This window comes from Oncorhynchus kisutch, linkage group LG21 (genome assembly GCF_002021735.2).
Source record: "Oncorhynchus kisutch isolate 150728-3 linkage group LG21, Okis_V2, whole genome shotgun sequence".
NCBI classification, from domain to species: Eukaryota; Metazoa; Chordata; class Actinopteri; order Salmoniformes; family Salmonidae; genus Oncorhynchus; species Oncorhynchus kisutch.
The window spans coordinates 8,534,293-8,554,444 of record NC_034194.2 but is presented as its reverse complement, the minus strand read 5'-3'; the positions used below and the strand labels follow the sequence as shown (position 1 = coordinate 8,554,444).

General features: G+C 41.0%; 1 long non-coding RNA gene across 1 annotated transcript; it reads left to right on the top strand.

Moving 5' to 3' along the window:
• Positions 1 to 10,411: 10,411 nt before the first annotated feature.
• Positions 10,412 to 11,384, top strand: LOC116356246 (uncharacterized). Its single transcript, XR_004204734.1, has 2 exons — positions 10,412 to 10,740; positions 11,007 to 11,384. It is a non-coding gene; the product is annotated as an uncharacterized LOC116356246 (long non-coding RNA).
• The last annotated feature ends 8,768 nt before the right edge of the window (positions 11,385 to 20,152 follow it).

Here is a 20,152-nt window from a genome sequence, read left to right as displayed (position 1 = left end):
TCAATTGCACATAAATATTGACAGGCAAATCATGAATACATGCCTAGGTTGTGAGTTACCTCAGCTGGTGTTGTTAACTCACCCATCACCATTCACACCCACCAAAATACACAGCTGCACAATATAAAAGAGGCTAGCTTATGGTATCCATATTATGGTGTCCATATCAGCAAAACTTCAGCACTGAGGCTGCTCTAATATGAACACCGTACTCGCTACCTTTATTGTGCTGTAATGTTGAGCTTCTGGCTATACAGACAAACATGTTGGCATGCCTCGCTGCACAAAGAGAGCATCTCTCTTATTAATAGCAAGCAGTCTTCCCCTCTGGTCTCTCACTAGGTACTGAGCCCATGTGCAACACTGTGATACTGTGAGGAAACAACGGCAGTATGCCTGAGAAAAGAGGGCTAGCCCACCTTTAACCCAGGGCTATGCTAGCTACTCTCTGCTCATTTTTCTCATGACTCAAGGTGTTACATTCGAGGTGTTAGGAAAGGTAGCTTATTTTTATCTCTGTGTGTAAGGCAGTGGCTAGAAATGTTCCAACTGGAGAAGGAAAAGAGGAAATTCAACAGTTTTACTGTAAAATCTGTGTTTTTGTATTACATAAAAATGTACATGATAATTTACGTTTTCCCCGTCCTAGTAGTGTGTAGTTCTAATCATCAGACATCTATAGTTAGTCGTAATGTAAACTGAAGAATATGAACATTTACTGGATTTTTCCTTCACTAGAATTTTCCCAGAATGCAAATCACTTCACAGATGCTTCCTGGACTGCAAAGGAAGGCCTCAGATGTTCCCAAAAACCACAGTTTTTATTAATCTAAGATTAAACCAGTAATCATTTTGCTGGATCTTAATTAATTTAGTTTCTCTTATCGTGCCATGTGGATCTCACTTAAGGGAAGTGAGATCCACTTTATTTGGATAGGGCAAAGTATATGTTCAGTTTTTTATTTTATTTTTATTTTACCTTTATTTAACCAGGCAAGTCAGTTAAGAACACATTCTTATTTTCAATGACGGCCTGGGAACAGTGGGTTAACTGCCTGTTCAGGGGCAGAACGACAGATTTGTACCTTGTCAGCTCGGGGGTTTGAACTCACAACCTTCCGGTTACTAGCCCAATGCTCTAACCACTAGGCTACGCTGCCGCCCCGGTAAATCAAATCAAATCTAATTTTATTTGTCACAAACACATGGTTAGCAGATGTTAACGTGAGTGTAGCGAAATGCTTGTGCTTCTAGTTCCGACAATGCAGTAAAATCTAACAAGTAATCCAACACGTTCACAACAACTACCAACTACAAATGTAAGAGAAGAATAATATTATGTACATATAAATATATTGATGAGTGATGGCCATGCAGCATAGGCAAGATGCAGTAGACGGTACAGAACAGTATATACATATGAGACGAGTAATGTAGGATATGTAAACATTATTAATGTGGCATTATGTAAGGTGACTAGTGATACCTTTATTAAGTCCATTTATTTAAGTGGCCAGAGATTTAAGTCTGTATGTTGACAGCAGCCTCTCTATCTTAGTGATGGCTGTTTAACAGTCTGATGGCCTTGAGATAGAAGCAGTTTTTCAGTCTCTCGGTCCCAGCTTTGATGCACCTGTTCTGACTTTGCCTTCTGGATGAAAAGCGGGGTGAAAAGGCAGTGACTCGGGTGGTTGTTGTCCTTGATGATGTTTTAGGCCGTCCTGTGACATCGGGTGCTGTAGGTGTCCTGGCGGGTGGGTAGTTTGCCCCCGGTGATGAGTTGTGCAGACCGCACTACCCTCTGGAGAGCCTTACGATTGAGGGCGGTGCAGTTGCCGTACCAGGTGGTGATACAGCCCGACAGGATGCTCTCGATTGCGCATCTGTAAATGTTTGTGAGTGTTTTAAGTTCCTCGGCGTACACATCAAGGACAAACTGAAATGGTCCACCCACACAGACAGCGTGGTGAAGAACTATTGAGGATAGGGAGACGCTAGCATCTCAACTGGCCAATTGCCAGGGGAAATGCGGAGCGCCAGATTCAAATAAAATGCTGTTAAATTCAAACTTTCATTAAATCACACATGTAAGATACTCAATTAAAGCTATACTCTGTTACGGCTTTCTTCCGTTGAAGGAGAGTCGGACCAAAATGCAGCGTGGTTAGTTCGATACATGTTTAATGAAAACGAATACGTACAATACAAAAACAACAAATGGAAAATGTGAAAACCTATACAGCCTGTCTGGTGAATACAAACACACTGAGACAGGAACAATCACCCACAAACACACAGTGAAACCCAGGCTACCTAAATACGGTTCCCAATCAGAGACAACGAGAATCACCTGACTCTGATTGAGAACCTCAGGCAGCCATAGACTATGCTAGACACCCCTACTCAGCCACAATCCCAATACCTACTAAACCCCCAATACAAAAACACAACACAAAATAAACCCATGTCACACCCTGGCCTGACCAAATAAATATATAAACACAAAATACTAAGACCAGGGCGTGACATACTCGTTGTGAATCCTGCCAACATGTCAGATTTTAAAAATGCTTTTCAGCGAAAGCATAAGAAGCTATTATCTGATAGCATGCACCCATCTTCACCAGTAGTAAACAAAAGAGCTAGCGTGGCAGGCGCTACACAACGCTGAAATAAAATATAAAATATGCATTACCTTTGACGAGCTTCTTTTGTTGGCACTCCAATATGTCCCATAAACATCTCAATTGGTCCTTTTGTACGATTAATTTCGTCCATATATATCGAAAATGTCCATTTATAAAGCCCGTTTCATCCATAAAAAAACAGCTTAGAAAAACGCAACGTCACTACAAAATATTTCACAAGTTGCCTATAAACTTAAACCTACAAACTACTTTTGTAATACAACGTTAGGTATTTTTAAACGTTAATAATCGATCAAATTGTAGATGGGGCAATCTGTATTCAATACATGAACGAAAAGAAACCAACTCTGCTCATCACGTCTTGTGCAACTCACAAAAGGGTTCTTAGTTCTTAGTTGGCCTACTTCCTGCTAAGACTACTAAGACAAAGAAATAACCTCAGCCATTTTCCAAACACTGGCGACATCGTGTGGAAGATGTAGGAACTGAAAGTATATTTCTATTAAATTTCCAATGGCAAAGACAATATAGGGAAGAGTCCTCAGGGTTTTGCCTGCTACATAAGTTATGTTATACTCACAGACATGATACAAACAGTTTTAGAGACTTCAGAGTGTTTTATTTCCAAATCTATGAATAATATGTATATTTTATATTCTTGGCATGAGAAGCAGGAAGTTTAAATTGGGCACACTATTTATCCAAAAGTGAAGATTCTGCCCCCTAGCTTTAAGAGGTTTTAATTAACCTGTCTAGGACTGGGGTTCCGCTAGCGAACCCCCCCACAACAGCCAGTGAAAGTGCAGTGCGCCAAATTCAAAACAACAAAAAGTCTTATATTTAAAATTCCTCAAGCATACAAGTATTTTACACCATTTTAAAGATACAATTCTCGTTCATCCAGCCACAGTGTCTGATTTCAAAAAGGATTTACAGCGAAAGCACCACAAACGTTTATGTTAGGTCACCACCAAGCAACAGAAAAACACAGCCATTTTTCCAGCCAAAGAGAGGAAGAGTGAATCACTAACCTTTGATGATCTTCATCAGATGACACTCATAGGACTTCATGTTACACTATACATGTATGTTTTGTTTGATAAAGTTCATATTTATAGTTCTAAAACATGCAGTGATTGTGCAGAGAGCCACATCAATTTACAGAAATACTCATAATAAACATTGATAAAGATACAACTATTATACATGGAACTTTAGATAAACTTCTCCTTAATGCAACCACTGTGTCAGATTTCAAAAAAACTTTACGGAGAAAGCAAACCATGCAATAATCTGAGTAATATGTAAGGGTGTTTAACTGGCAGCAGAGAAGTCAGACGCAGGAGAGAAATAACTGTGTTTCCATCGACGCAGTTTATTTACATAACTCACAGGAAAACATAATAATAAAAATCAATGGGTAACATAACCCGACGCACACCAGTACAGACGTACACATACACTTACAATAAACAATCACCAACAAGGACATGAGGGGAAACAGAGGGTTAAATACACAACATGTAGTTGATGGGATTGGAACCAGGTGTGACGGAAGACAAGACAAAACCAATGGAAAATGAAAAATGTATCAGCGATGGCTAGAAGGTCGGTGACGTTGACCGCCCAACACCGTCTGAACAAGGAGAGGGAACAACTCCGGAGGAAGTCGTGACAGCAGATTCCACTTGATGCTCTCTCTCAATTTTTACTGTGGCAATTGGGACCTCAAGTGTATATTTTGGTCCGCTTACTGCTTACAGCATGCCTCTCTGGGCAAAAAGGGTCCTCACATCCGATGTGAACTAACATACGGTATCTCCGCCCACTTAAATGATTATTATGTGGGCATGGGTCGTACAGGAAAAGTATTGGGGGTGATTTGAAAAGTGTGATTGTATTTACTCGGAACGATTGTGTTCACTCAACAGTGTTTAGAGAAGGTTGAATTGTCTCTAATCCATGATACATATACTGTACACACAATATATCCCAGAGGATGTTGAAGTTTATTCCCTTCAAAGTAGCTGTACCGACTACTGAAGTGCATAATAACTTATGCAGCGCTGGTATAGAGGCTATACCGGAAGGTTCTCTTTGAAGTAAATAGCTTTTGTTGAGTTGTGAACAGTTATGGTATTGGCGTCATTGCACACATTACAACGAGGCTGTGGTCCCCATGGACAAGACAAGGTTGTCTCACAACCCTTTTTCATAATCTTGGCTAATCAATGGGAGTCACAGCCAAATGTTGTGGCATGTGACAACGCATCACTGCCTATCCATATGCCCTGAACAAATGATGGAGTCTTCTGAATAGGGTATTACTATACTACATGCTGACTTGGAGTAATGCAGAAGCCATGTTAATTGGCTGCCAGCTGTTCATCACTGTGTAATGAACCTAACTATAGCCATTAGTAATGGGATTCAGTGCACAAGCAGTACTGCCTCCAGAACATGATTCATCCCACAAATCGTTTAACTGCTTGTTGTCATAGGCATATAAACTGGCCTATGGCCCTGACAGTGCCAAGGGAAAGAGGGGAGTCAGAGTGCAGGCTATGATATAGGGTCAGGTCCAAGTCATGCCATCATTGGTACCTCACCTGGACATGGCAGCTTGTCAAGGGAGGATTGTCCATTCCATTTATTTTCACGGGGTAGCACCTACACACATACATTTGAGCCAAATGTGTAGTAGGCAATGGATGTGTGTGTGCGCACTTGCATGCTTGTGTGTGTGCTCGTATGTGGGCGTGCTTATGTGTGTGTGTCAAATGAAATGCAATACATCAAACTAGCCTCCTCACACATTATACCGTCACACTCGCTAAATATATTTTGTTCCTTTGCAGTGGAGTACAGGTAAAGTGCTGAGTCACATCTCTTTAACCAGGGTGTTGCAAGACCAGCACTCCCCTTTCGCAAACAAAGTTCCATTTGTTGCAGCTATCCCAATTGAATGAGCTAATTTGTGTATAGAATTCAAGGCCACCACCGCCCACTCCTATTCCTAACTGCCTCTCAACCCTGTATCTAACTTACAAATACATGCAGTGAGTGCAGTTACAGAAAGTGCCAACTCCATCCACACAATGGTCAGTGAGTCATGCTAAGAGAGAGATGCACTACTTTTGCCCTACTTTTGACCATAGCCCTATGGGTGCCATTTGGGATGCATCCATCCTCTGAAATAGGTCACTCTTCTTGAGCCATATGTATTCATACCTTAATCAATAAAAAATGGTATGACTCTTATAACATTTTAATGATACAGTATGATTCGATGCGTTCCCAGAATTTGGGCCATTATGGAATCCGCAGTATGGGCAAACCGTGCCACTGGCTGACCCTGTTGTTATAACAAATCTGCTTGTGCTCCTCTATTGCGCATGCAATGATAAAAAAATAAACAGTGTTCGTTGTCTTGACCTGAATAAATCCTCACCATTCTGGAAGATATTAATAATCTGTTATCCCTTTTCTAAATGGTGACATTAATCCCATGCAATAATTTTCCTAGTGTCACATTATCCAGCATTCAGCAAAACATTTTTTAGAATTACTCGGTATACTTGAGGGAACAGAGATCCGACTCTTTAGTTTGTAATGCCCTCTATTTTATTGCAGTGTAATCCATTGAGCCCCATTACATCTCATATTTGCTGCTCGGAAATATCTTCATGCAGCACCCCTGGTTTTAACCTCTACAGGATTGGTGGGTCCACTGCAGGTTGAGCTAACATAGGCTATTGTGATTAGCATGAGGTTATAAGTAACAAGAACATTTCCCAGGACAGAGACATATCTGATATTGGCAGAAAGCTTAAATTCTTGTTAATCAAACTGCACTGTCCAATTTACAGTAGATATTACAGTGAAATAATGCCATGCTATTGTTTGATGAGAGTGCATAGTTATGAACTTGAAAATGTATTTAAAAAACAATTAGGCATATTTGGGCAGTCTTGATACAACATTTTGAACAGAAATGCAATGGTTCATTGGATCAGGCTAAAACATTGCACATACACTGATGCCATCTAGTGGCCAAGCTCTAAAATGCAGCTGGGTTGGAATAATACATTATGGCCTTTATCTTGCATTTCAAAGATGATGGTACAAAATAAATACAAAAAATGAATGTTTTTTTCTTTGCATTATCTTTTACCAGATCTAATGTGTTATATTCTCATACGTCAATTTAACATTTCCACTTCAAAGTGTTTCCTTTCAAATGGAATAAAAAAATGCATATACTTGCTTCAGGTTCTGAGCTAAAGGCAGTTAGATTTGGGTATGTCATTTTAGGAGAAAATTGAAAAAAAGGGAAGGATCCTTAAGAAGTTGCAATATAATTCTTTTCACTCTGCTTTATGTTTCATCACACCCAGTTGTTATACCCTCAGAATCACCAATGATGAAGGAGTCTTATTTGAAGGAGAAATACTGCTTCGCCACATCCCAAATGGCACCGTTTTCCCTATATAGTGCACCCATTTTGACCAAGACCCTAAACTCAGCAAAAAAAGAAACGTCCCTTTTTCAGGATCATGTCTTTCAAATATAATTCGTAAAAATCCAAAAATGTTCACAAGTGTTTTCCAGGTTTAAAACACTGTTTCCCATACTTGTTCAATGAACCATAAACAATTAATGAACATGCACCTGTGGAACGGTCATTCAGACAATAACAGCTTACAGATGGTAGGCAATTAAGGTCAGAGTTACGAAAACTTAAGACACTAAAGAGGCCTTTCTATTGACTCTGAAAAACACAAAAAGAAAGATGCCCAGGGTCCCTGCACGTCTGTGTGAACGTGCCTTAGGCATGATGCATGGAGGCATGCTGCAATGGAGGCATGAGGACTACAGATGTGGCCAGGGCAATACATTTCAATGTCCGTACTGTGAGATGCCTAAGAGAGAGCCACAGAGAGACGGGACAAACAGCTGATCATCCTCGCAGTGGCAGACCACCTGTAACAACACCTGCACAGGGTCGATACCCCCAAACATCACGCGGGACAGGTACAGGATGGCAACAACAACTGCCCGGGTTACACCAGGAACACACAATCCCTCCATCAGTGCTCAGTCTGTCCGAAATAGGCTGAGAGGCTGGACTGAGGGCTTGTAGGCCTGTTGTAAAGGCAGGTCCACACCAGACATCACCGGCAACAACGTCGCCTATGGGCACAAACCCACCGTCGCAGGACCAGACAGGACTAACAAAAAGTGCTCTTCACTGGCGAGTCGTGGTTTTGTCTCACCAGGGGTGATGGTCGGACTCGTGTTTATCAACGAAGGAATGAGCATTACAGCGAGGCCTGTACTCTGGAACGGGATCGATTTGGAGGTGGAGGGTCCGTCATGGTCTGGGGCGGTGTGTCACAGCATCATCGGACTGAGCTTGTTGTCATTGCAGTCAATTTCAATGCTGTGCGTTACAGGGAAGACATCCTCCTCCCTCATGTGGTACCCTTCCTGCAGGCTCATCCTGACATGACTCTCCAGCATGACAATGCCACCAGCCATACTGCTCGTTCTATGCGTGATTTACTGCAAGACAGGAATGCCAGTGTTCTGCCATGGCCAGTGAAGAGGCCCGATCTCAGTCCCATTGAGCACTTCTGGGACCTGTTGTATCGGAGGGTGAGGGCTAGGGCCATTCCCAACAGAAACGCACAGGTGCCTTGGTGGAAGAGTGTGGTAACATCTCACAGTAATAACTGGCAAATCTGGTGCAGTCCATGAGGAGGAGATGCACTGCAGTACTTAATGCAGCAAGTAGTGGCAACTGTTACTTTGGATTTTGACCCCCCTTTTGTTCAGGGACACATTGCTCCGTTTATGTTAGTCACTGAACTTGTTCAGTTTATGTCTCAGTTGTTGAATCATGTTATGTTCATACAAATATTTACACGTGAAAATAAATTCAGTTGACAGTGAGAGGACGTTTCTTTTTTTGCTGAGTTTATATAGGGAGTAGGTTACCATTTGGGACATACAGTACATGAGAGATTCAATGCTGTAAATCCAATGTCTCCTTAAAGGAGAGATGAATAATTAATGTGGAGAAGATCGGAGGGAATGTGTTGAACACAACGCTCCGGAATACGTGTCTATCTGAATTGTATTGTCGTAGTGGAAAGCTTATGGGGTTCTTAATCGTGATGAATGGTAAAAATGTTCACTTCAATTTTGCAGTGAACATTCACTCTGCTCCCTTTACCTTATCTTCTTATACATAACTCTGGCCCATAGACAGTCAATGAGAAAACATAAAATAATCAGAATTTATCTTGAAAATGATGTACAAATGAACCAGTCCCCCATTCAAAACGTTGATCCAGGGATTGTTAGAAGGTTTTGGCCAATTATTGATTAGCGTAGTAAGTCAAGAATTCCAATGACCAATGCAAAATGTTGCATTTGAAAGTCTAGCAAAGTAACAGGAAATTGTAAATTGCAACCAGATCATGTTTATCTTTGAATACTCTGTAAGAGCTAACTATGCAAGATAAGACATCAACAAGTTCAGGGTCAATTTTGACTACATCAACAATGTTGGGTGATTGTTCCAAAACATATTGAAAAATACACTGAACAAAAATATAAACGAAACATGCAACCATTTCAAAGATTTTACTGTGTTACAGTTCATATGAGGAAATCAGTCAATTTAATTAAATAATCTATGGATTTCACATGACTGGGAATACAGATACCTTAAAAAAGGGGCATGGATAAAAAAAAACTCTCCGTATCTGGTGCCACTTTTTGCCTCATGCAGCACGGGAACTAGAACACGCTGTCATACACGTCAATCCAGCCATCGAAGGTGTGCATTTGCTGACTGAAGTCGGTTACGAGCATGCAGATGAGTTTCCCTCAGACAATTTCTGACAGTTTGTGCAGAAATTCTTCGGTTGTGCAAACCCACAGTTTCATCAGCTGTCCGGGTGGCTGGTGTCAGCGATCCCACAGGTGAAAAAGTCAGATGTGGAAGTCCTGGGCTGGCTTGTGAGGCCGGTTGGACATACTGACAAATTCGAGGCATCTTATGGTAGAGAATTGGACATTCCTGCAATCAGCATGCCAATTGCACGCTCCCCAAAACTTGAGACCTGTGACATAACTGCACATTTTAGAATGGCCTTTTATTGTCCGCGCACAAGTTGCACCTGTGTAATGATCATGCTGTTTAATCAGCTTTTTGATATGCCATAACTGTCAGGTGGATGGATTTTGTTGGCAAAGGAAAAATGCTCACTAACAGGGATGTAATCAAATTTGAGCATAACATTTTAGAGAAATAATATTTCTGTGCATGGACAATTATGGGGATCTTTTATTTCAGCTCATGAAACATGGGACCAACACTTTACATGTTGCATTTATAATTCAGTTCAATATAATTTCTTCACAAACCAAAATAACCACCCTGAGGCCATTTCAGTCAAAAGCTTATTCAGTAACTACGAGATTGGCTGGAGTTTGGACACAGAGATTGTTGATGTACTTTCTTCAACTGGCCCTGTAACTCTCTCAAGATGTCACGTCCTGACCTTAGTTCCTTTTTTTTATGTCTCTATTTTAGGTTGGTCAGGGCGTGAGTTGGGGTGGGCATTCTATGTTTTGTTCTATGTTTGTATTTCTATGTGATTGGTCTGGTATGGTTCCCAATCAGAGGCAGCTCTCAATCGTTGTCTCTGATTGAGAACCATACTTAGGCAGCCTGGTTTCACCCTTGAGTTGTGGGTAGTTGTTTTCTGTCTCTGCACCAGACAGAACTGTTTCATGATGGTCTAGTGTTGTTATTTTGTTCTGAGTTTAAATAAATATGAACATGGACACTTACCACGCTGCATATTGGTCCGATCCTTCCTTACTCATCCTCAGACGAAGAGGAGGAGACTCGTTACACAGGAGCCATCCCTGAGCAGGGGGACAAAGAGGAATTAGCCAACATACCACCCCGCCCGTCTGGCCTACACATCAGGACCAAGACCCAATGGCTCCCAGATCTCCAATTAACTTGTCACTCACTCTACTTTTCCTGCTGGGAGTCTTCATGGCTGCATTGGTGAAATGACTTTAAGGAGAAATGTTCTTTTTTTACAAACAAATCTCTTTTTTATGTATATGGAATGTTAAAGAATGGTCCAGATATACATTTTTGTGATTTCACTTGTGTTTAATGAACTTACCCCAAACAGTGAATCAGTTTTTCATCCTCATTGTGCAGTATGGGGGCCCTGAAAATGAGAAAAAAGCACTCAGATGTGGTTTTCTTAGTAACAAACATATGGAAAATGTATTCCTAAACTGTTTCCTCCATTTTTCAAACAGGCACTGAGCGCCATGCTGCAAAATACCCCAGTGGAATACATTGCCTTCACATCCAGCAGTTCCTCTTATCCTCTCAATAATCCACCCTGTGACATTGTTGTTTTTCCTGCAGTACAGTTAGTGCTCTGATCAAGCCAAACATTATTATATTATTCATCTAGTTCAATAAGATGACTTCCTCCAGTACATGGTACACAAAATCTGCTCTGTTATGTGGTGTATATAGAGGTCATCAATAAGTAATGCTGTTATGGATGCAGTGGTGAAAAAGAGTCTGTGGTAAAAGCCGTATAGCGAGTTGTGTGTCATTGCCAACATGTTTGGAAAGACAAAAAGCAGGTTTATTCGTGACTGACACTCTAGCTAGGGAGCTATTGGTATTCTGGGAACAATGGGAGAGTCCCAAAGATCAGTCACCTCAGTGTCCCTTCATTCCGTCGTTCTCTCCCCTTATTTAGGCTGTGACTGACAGACCCAGTCCATGTTAAATCCTTGGATTATTTTCCCTTTTCCCTCCATTTTGCTCCAGAGAATTCCCGCAGGAATACATCCTTCCTTTGTTTTCCAGGCCCAGGCTCGGTGTGCAGTAACTGGGTCCAGCCAATCGAAGTGCTAATATAATTTCAAATTGATTTCTTGTTGACCTCCCATGAAGCAGTCATCATTCTGTAATACACTCCACACGTCTTCTTACTGAAATCAATAAACCCCCACACTACAGTTACTCCAACGCAACTCACTCACTTCCTCATTTCTTTAACGAGGTGGGGTATAGGGCACTATCTGAAACAAAGGGATTATTAGTGTTTTGGTTCTCATTGATACAAATATACGTGCATGCATATGTGCATACAAGATCTTCCACAACTTATTGAAGAAAAATGTCTCCATATTTCTGTTGGTCAGGACAATGACAAATTCAGTCAAATGTATTTTACATTTCAGGCCTGACCATGTACTTTGAGTCAAAAAATAGATGTGGTTTTTGTGGATGTGGTTATTTATGCAAAATAAAAAATATTAATTGGGAAGGAAGTTTACTGTGCTAACATTACCATATGTCGCAAATTTTCCCCAAAAGATTTGCATTAAGTAGCCTCTCAACTCCTCCTCTCAAAACATGATTTTGAAGTCTTGTACACTGCTTATGATTTATGGAACACCATCAGTTCTCCGGAATTGTAAACATTGAAATTTCAGGTTTTGAATAGAACACTATTCATCACCAATAGTTATGTCTGTTCAATACTCTCAATTTGACAGATGACTTGAAAGAATAAATTGCATAATATGTTGAAATATCTTTACAGCTGTATCGTAGGACCTCGTGGAGAAAAAGGCAATGGTAGACAACCTAACAAAATCTCCCAAACTGACTTGTGCACACATACTCCCAGTAATAGAAGTACATCTCTCATCCCCATTGTTGGAGGAAACAGTGGTTCTAATCTCTATTGGGTAGAGATTGAAAAACAACATTACACCCCTTTATTTGTGGAAGGGGAAAGTACACCTCTGTTGAATCATATGGGAGTAGATCAACAAAGCAAATGCGGCCACACACAAACACACCAACAAACAGGGAGCAACAAACAGAGTGAATAAATAGAAAATATAGCCAGTGGCAGTATGAGATTAGGGAGCAAGGTGGGCATATCACTGTGTTGGTATCAGTTTGTTTACACACACACATACATACACAAGTGTTCTCCTCTCGAGTGTGTGATGTCCTCTACACAATCGATGGCTGAGCGTATGTTTGGATGACACCACCAACGACAGCGCCGTTGTTCAGAGTATCAAGTTGACTAGCGATGTGGCGGTGGTAACTAAGCCAATATTGACAGTAGGGCTTTCCACCATGTGATTTTCAAGTGGATTTTTGGCCCCAAACCAACACAGCAAAATACACCATTGTGCCCCAAATCGAATGAGAATGTTATTTTAGTGATACCAAGTAAACTGATATTTTTGGTGGATGGTGTGCCATAAGCCTGGAATTGACTAGGTGATTCCGTGACTGATATGACAGATTCATTGATGGATTCGGATGCAGGTAGTGATATCTGTTGCATTGAGTAATTTCTCAAAGAGGTGAAAGGAATGTGAGCAAAATACCATCAGGCTGCAGTATTGGCCTCATATAAAGCAAACGAGAATATCTAAACACGTTGGATGGAGCTCCAAATACGCTAACCAGGTTAGTGCCGTAGGAGCAACAGTGCGTGAGGATTTTTTTGAACAAAACGCACTGATGACAAAACATTTTAGAACGTTTGCAGCACGCTGGTTCTCACTGAATTTCTATGTTATTTCAAGATGAGCTAAAGATGCAGCAAGAGGGGAGAAATGGTCTACAATGCTGGCCATATCAATATTTTGTAATGATGATGCTTCTGAAGTGATATTTGGCTGTAAAGCCTAGCATAAGGGACCAGAAGTAGCTGGCCACACTGAGGTTTGCTTTGAGAAAAGTTAGCTGTCCTTGTAAACTACCTAGGAATAACTAGTTAGTATAGCTAGTTCAATCTCTCTCACGATTATAAAGCCAACATAATGTTAATAAAACTAACATATTATTGACCTAAAAGGTTAGCTGTGATAGCCCAGTGGCTAGCTTATCCAGTGTCAGTGATACATGTAGCAACCACGTACTGTCTTTCTATGAAACAACTGCAACCTTTTTGCAAGCAACATTGCTAATTAAATAAAATGAACCTTATATGTTAGATGTAATACTCATCTCCTGTATCGTCATATCCTTATTTTTATACTGAACCTAAATTACAAGGGTTGAATTTGCATTAAACAATTGTATATATCAGCACTTAAAAATTATGTACAAAATCTGGTATATGGTTTGTGTCATATACAGTGTCTACTGGTATCGTTTTGAATTAATAACATATAGCTCAACATGTAAACCATGTGTGAATTTAGCTATTTTCTGCTTCAAATTACAGAATCTCATAAGGCAAATAATGCCATCATACTGCGGACCTATGGATTCACATAGCTGATATACTGAGAGAGACAATCAAATTAAACTGATTGGATATCAACAACTAGACAAAAAGGAAGTGTTCATTTGAGAATACAACACAGAAACATAGACACATTAGAGACAGAACCATTTCCCCTCTTTATTGCAGGATTGTGATTTGTGATTATCTAACATTGACACTTTGAATTTTTATTTAAATGAGTTCCTACACAGCCATGTAAGTAAGCAGCTCTATGACAAACAAGATATTACAGTTTTACAAATTTGACTTCAGATTCTGACGTTCATCCACAATTCTCCAAATATCTAAGTTGCTCCAAATGTCAAATTTCAAAGTGATTTTGACACTCTGGGTTGACTCCTGCTCAGCATCTTTCAGTTTCTCCAAACGTGGCCGGTTTTGAAGGCATTTTCCTACAAATTTAGTCTATAGCATATTAAAAAAACAAAATAAATAACGACCATGACAGTCAATGGGAAAAAATCGTGGCGCTCCAAACGTCATGATTGTGGGTCCAATTCCCGGGGGTAAGAACGTTAAATCAATGCATGCATACTATCGCTTTGGATAAAATCGTCTGCTTAATGTCACATTTATTATTTTTGCACACCTCATAATTGTGAGACATCGAACATTTTCTTGCATGGACTTTTGACAGTAGCTATGGGCTGCCTGCAGATTCTGAGAAGACAGAAGAAAATGAAACAGCATATCTAACCAATGTAAGTTATGAATTTTATCAACAACTGTGTAACTTCGTCATAGTGTTTCTTTGTCATACCCCAAGGTTGCAAGCCAAATTTTTGCTGAACCTAAACATAGACAAAGTTTGATTCAAGATTGAAACCTCACATCACCAAGTCAACAATAGGCTACAATTTCCTGTCTGTTTGACACATCTGTGATCATAATTTTCAACATAGTAAATAGCAGCATACATGTATCGGCAATTGCCAAGATAAATGCTTGCTTAAGTGTCCTTAATAGCGTTACTTCTTATGGATCCAAAAACACACGATCCAGCAGTGGTGGCCTCTGCTGCTCGAGCCGTTTGCCTTGCAGCTTGAGCCTGCCTGACTTTCCAATGGTCGTTGTGAGAGTCAGTCATTTGGTTTAAAGTTAAGGCCAGCCAGAGAAGATAGCAAAGAGTTCAAAATAGGTAATTGTAGCTATTGTATTTGTAGTAGTGTATCTTTTCGCAGTTGCTAATTAGTTTGTGACGTTGTAGCTAGCTTAACTTCTAGACTGATAATGATTGTTGTCAAATTTCTCCATTAATGTCAGCTAACGTTCATTTTAGTTAGCTATCTTAGCTAACTGTTAGAGCAGAGGTAGCTAGCTAAGTCAATACATTTAGGGTCTAGCCTATGTGATATTAGGTAGCCAATTGAGCTAGCTAGTGTTTTTATTTGTAAAACGTTGGCAGTCTAGCTAAGACCAGGCAAGCAAGAACCCGGTTAACATAGCTAGCCAGCTAACATTCACAATTAGCTATGCTAGCTAGCTAGCTATGTCCAGTGAGTCACAAAGGACTCGTGCGACCCCAACTGGTCTCGAGCGGAGATGGCAAGGAGCTCTCCAAGACTCAATGATGATGATGTTAATGGTTTATTTAGTTTCATCTTAACTCTGGCAGCTAAATTCTGAATTACGGTAACACATACAATATATATATATTTTTATATATGGTCCCGGTGGATCTGTGTGACATTAGCTACCTGAATTATTTGGATCTAGCTAATGGTCGACCACAAAACAATAAATAGTTTTGTGAAACTATTCATGCTTGACCCTATACAGTCAATGAGTCAATCAGCTGCTGTCTTGAAAGAGAAAATCGATGAAAAAATAAAATAAACTATAAGTATAATGTAAAACAACATTCTATAGGTTGAATAATTAGTGTTTCCAGCTGATCTCATTCATCACTTGAACCCCATGTAATGCAATGTTCTCGACAATACATGTCTTCTTGTTTGTCTCCCTACCAGGAGAATCTGTCTCTACACCCTCAGCCTCTCTGACGGACTGTCTCCACCTTCCACCAACATGCAAGAAAAACTCAAAAGGTGAATCGGAACGATGGCAGTCTGAGCTTGTGTCCAAGGCTGGAGAGTAAAAGCAGTCAATCTCAAATGTGAAAACTGTTCAAGGGCGAGTGGATTTTCACTAGGCACCCATTGATTCTTGAAGAAAATAAGTTATAAATGCTTGTTGAGCTTAGTTGAATTGTTTTTTCCCATCAGAACCATACATAGGTCTGTTTAACTGAAAACAAACACTGTAAAGGCTCAAAACGTTATTAAAACTATTCTTTTCATATAATAGATGGCCAGTCATTGCATCCTTAGCTCCTATATGTGGGGTAGGGATCCTTGAAATGTCCCTACACTAACCTTACACATAACCAAATCCCTAACCTAACCTTAACCATTTTAAATGTCAACTTCAATATGGAAGGGAAGTCCAAAAGATACTGGATAGCACGGACCATATCTTAATCATCGGAGAGCTGTATCCATGAATACTGGGCAAGGGGACACAAGATAAGAGAGATGTGTGTGAGAGACAAACAGTGGCCTGCCCATTGAATTAGGAATTGGAATACTATTATGACATAGCCTTGATCTAAAGTCATGAAATTCTGTGCATAGGAACCCATAAATGATCTTCTCACAAGGAACACATTTGCCATGATGGATTTTCCGCAATTTTGCATTTTTGAAAAACACTTAAATGACATCTCTTCCGGAACCACAGGGGCGATCTTAATTAAACTTTATATATGGCATCTAGGCTAGTATGTCAAACAACTGACCAATAAACATTAATGCATCTAAATCAGACATGGATATGTGTATTGTAACCAGACTTGGTACACATGTTCCAAACCCTGTCAAGACTCAACATATGCAAGCACATTCAGATTGACCACTCAGTGGCACTACAACATGCACATATTTATACCTCTCGATCTGTTTGACTCAGTGTTGAAATTGAAAACCTCTGTGGTTGATGTGCTTCTCATTTGAGGTCTGGATTGGGATTCCAGGATTTCAAACAAATACAATACCAAAGCATTTCAAGTGATCTTTCAAAAACAAGTTTACAGTCTGGAACTCTTTTAGGGCAGCGATCCGCCTACACCCTTTGACATTTCACAGGTCTAGGACAGCTCTGGGCTTGACCTCTCTTCCTGACCTTGTGCGGTATGATGCTGATCATGCTTCTATGTCAGTCAACAGCTCTTGTGGTGTTGCAGGTAAGTATTGTGTATGTTGTGCTGTGTGTGTGTGTAGTCCATCATGTTCTCTTTCAGGGGAACAGTTCATCTCTTCAGTGTGTTGTTCTTTTGTGTTCAGTAGGTGACAACGATTGCGGCGGTACACCGCTCCTTCTGTGGTGCGGACGTGATATGAACGTTCAGTGTCAGCTGCCTGGATGACAACTGCTGGCTTCCAGAGGCCATGCTCCTGGATTCTAACTGACTCTCCGTCAATCAGTGGTGGCAGTGGTCTAGCTGACCTGTCGTAGTATCGCTGTTGTTGTTGTTGTGTCTGTGCACGTTTTTCCTGCATTTCCTTGTAGCTGACGACCTCAGGTTGCAGCTGCTGGTTGGTTCTGGGAAGGCTTGAGCGAAGTCTACGACTAATCAAAAGCTGGGCTGGTGATTTGAAGTTGTCCACTGGAGTGTTGCGGTATTCAAGGATACTGAGATAGGGGTCTCTCTTGTCTGCTTTTGCTTTGTCCATGAGTGATTTAGCAATCTGCACAGATTTTTAAGCAAGGCCATTACTTTGAGGGTAATGTGGGCTTGTGGTGACATGTGTAAACTCCCATGCTTTTGTGAAGGATTCAAACTAATTTGATTTGTAACAGGGCCCATTGTCAGATATTAAAGCCTCTACAATACCATGCCTGGCAAAGGCTGCTTTCAGCTTGTGTATCACAGCTGCATATGTGCTGCAGATGACTGGAACGAAGACTTTTATCTCCCTCACCAACTTCAAACATCAGCTATCTGAGCAGCTAACCATCGCTGCAGCTGTACATAGTCTATTGGTAAATAGCCCACCCATTTTCACCTACCTCATCCCCATACTGTTTTTATTTATTTACTTTTCTGCTGTTTTGCACACCAATATCTCTACCTGTACATGACCATCTGATCATTTATCACTCCAGTGTTAATCTGCAAAATTGTAATTATTTGCCTACCTCCTCATGCCTTTTGCACACATTGTATATAGACTCCCCCTTTTTTTTCTACTGTGTTATTGACTTGTTAATTGTTTACTCCATGTGTAACTGTGTTGTCTGTTCACACTGCTATGCTTTATCTTGGCCAGGTTGCGACCAAATGAGAACTTGTTCTCAACTAGCCTACCTGGTTAAATAAAGGTGAAATAAAAAAAAAAAATAAAAAAAAAATGTGGTGCTGTGAAGCTTGTCGAGTTCGAAGTATCTGCTGTAGTAGTCCACTGTTACGATGTAGTCCTCGTTGTTCCAGGTGAATAGATCGGTTTCCACAACCTACCAGGGTCGGTCTGGGATACAGTGTGGCAACATTGGCTCTTTGGTATTTTAGGGGCGTCGTTCAAGACATATGGTGCTTTTACCAACAATATCCTCAATTTGTTTGCACATTCCGGGCCAATACAAAATGTCCCGTGCTCTCTGTTTGCACTTTTCCATGCCCATGTGTCCAGCATGGATCTTTGTCAAAATCTCTTCTCTGAGACTGGTAGGAATGATGATTTTCTCTCCTTTGAAAATTATTCTGTTGATCTGTGATAGTTCATCACGATGGTTCCAAAATTCTGAGACGCTCTGAGAGCATTTTCTCCTCTCCTCAGGCCATCCAGGCTGTGCGAGTCCTTCTCTGTTTCTGCTTGGATCTCCTTCAGTTTTGTGTCACTAACTGGTAAGTTGCTGTACACAGTGTACACTTGCATGTCCATGACTTCACTGAGGCTGCTGTCCTTATAGGTAAGAAACTTCCTGGAGAGTGTGTCTGCGACAGTGATGTCTTTGCCTGGACAGTGAGTGATTGCGAAGTCGTATTTTTGTAGTTGAAGGATCATTCTCTGTAGCCTTTGCGGGGCTGCGGCTAGTGGTTTCCTCGTGATTGACTCAAGGTACTTGTGGTCGGATTCCACAATGACTTGTCGTCCATATACGTACTGATGGAAACGTTTACATATTGAACAGAATGGTGTAGAGCTCCTTTTCGATTTGAGCGTAGTTGATTTCACAGTCCGTGAGAGAATTGGAAGCGTAGCCGATAGGCTTTCCTTCTTGCAGTAGCACTGCACCTAGTCCATACTTCGACGCGTCCACTTGGGGTCGTAGTAGGCAAGAATTGGTCCTGGTTCTCTCGTGATCAAGTCTTTCACATTCTGGAATGTCGTGTTGGTTGTCCCAGAGAAACTCACAGGACTGCTTTAGCAGTTGACGCAGGGGTGCATTAGCATTGGAGAGGCTGGGTGCGAACTTGGCTCTGCACGGTTGTTTGGTGGCACCATTTCTTTTATGGCTGAGATCTTCTGTGGATCTGGCTTGATTCCATTCGCTGTGAGAAGATGTCCGAAGTAGCTGACCTCTGTAGTGCCGACTGTGCTCTTCTCGGGGTTGAGCCGGATCCTCTCTTGCTGGACCTTTGCAGAATCGCACGGATGTTTCGGTCGTGCTCCTCTTTGGTTCAACCATAGACAAGGATGTTGTCCGCAATTGCCACAACTCCGTCGAGGCCTTCGTATACTTCGGCAATATTTCACTGAAACTCGTCTTGGGCTGAGATAATCTCAAAAGGCAGGTGACGGAACCTGTAGCGTCCAAACAGTGTGTTGAATGTTGTGAGCTTAGATGACTCTTCTGTGAGCTTGACAGCCCAGTAGCCTGATCTAGCGTCCATGACACTGAAGTAGTGTGCTCCCGCTAGCTTGTGTGTGATGCCATCTAGCGTCAGTAAAGGATAATGAGGGCGTTTGATAGCCTTGTTCAAGTCTGTTGGGTCGAGACATACTCAGAGCTTGCCTGTGAGTGGTTTCTCCACCACCAGTAACGCGTTTACCTAGTCAGTCGGTTCTGTAACCTTGGTGACTATGTCAGATTGCTCCACGCTCTCTAACTCTTTCTTCA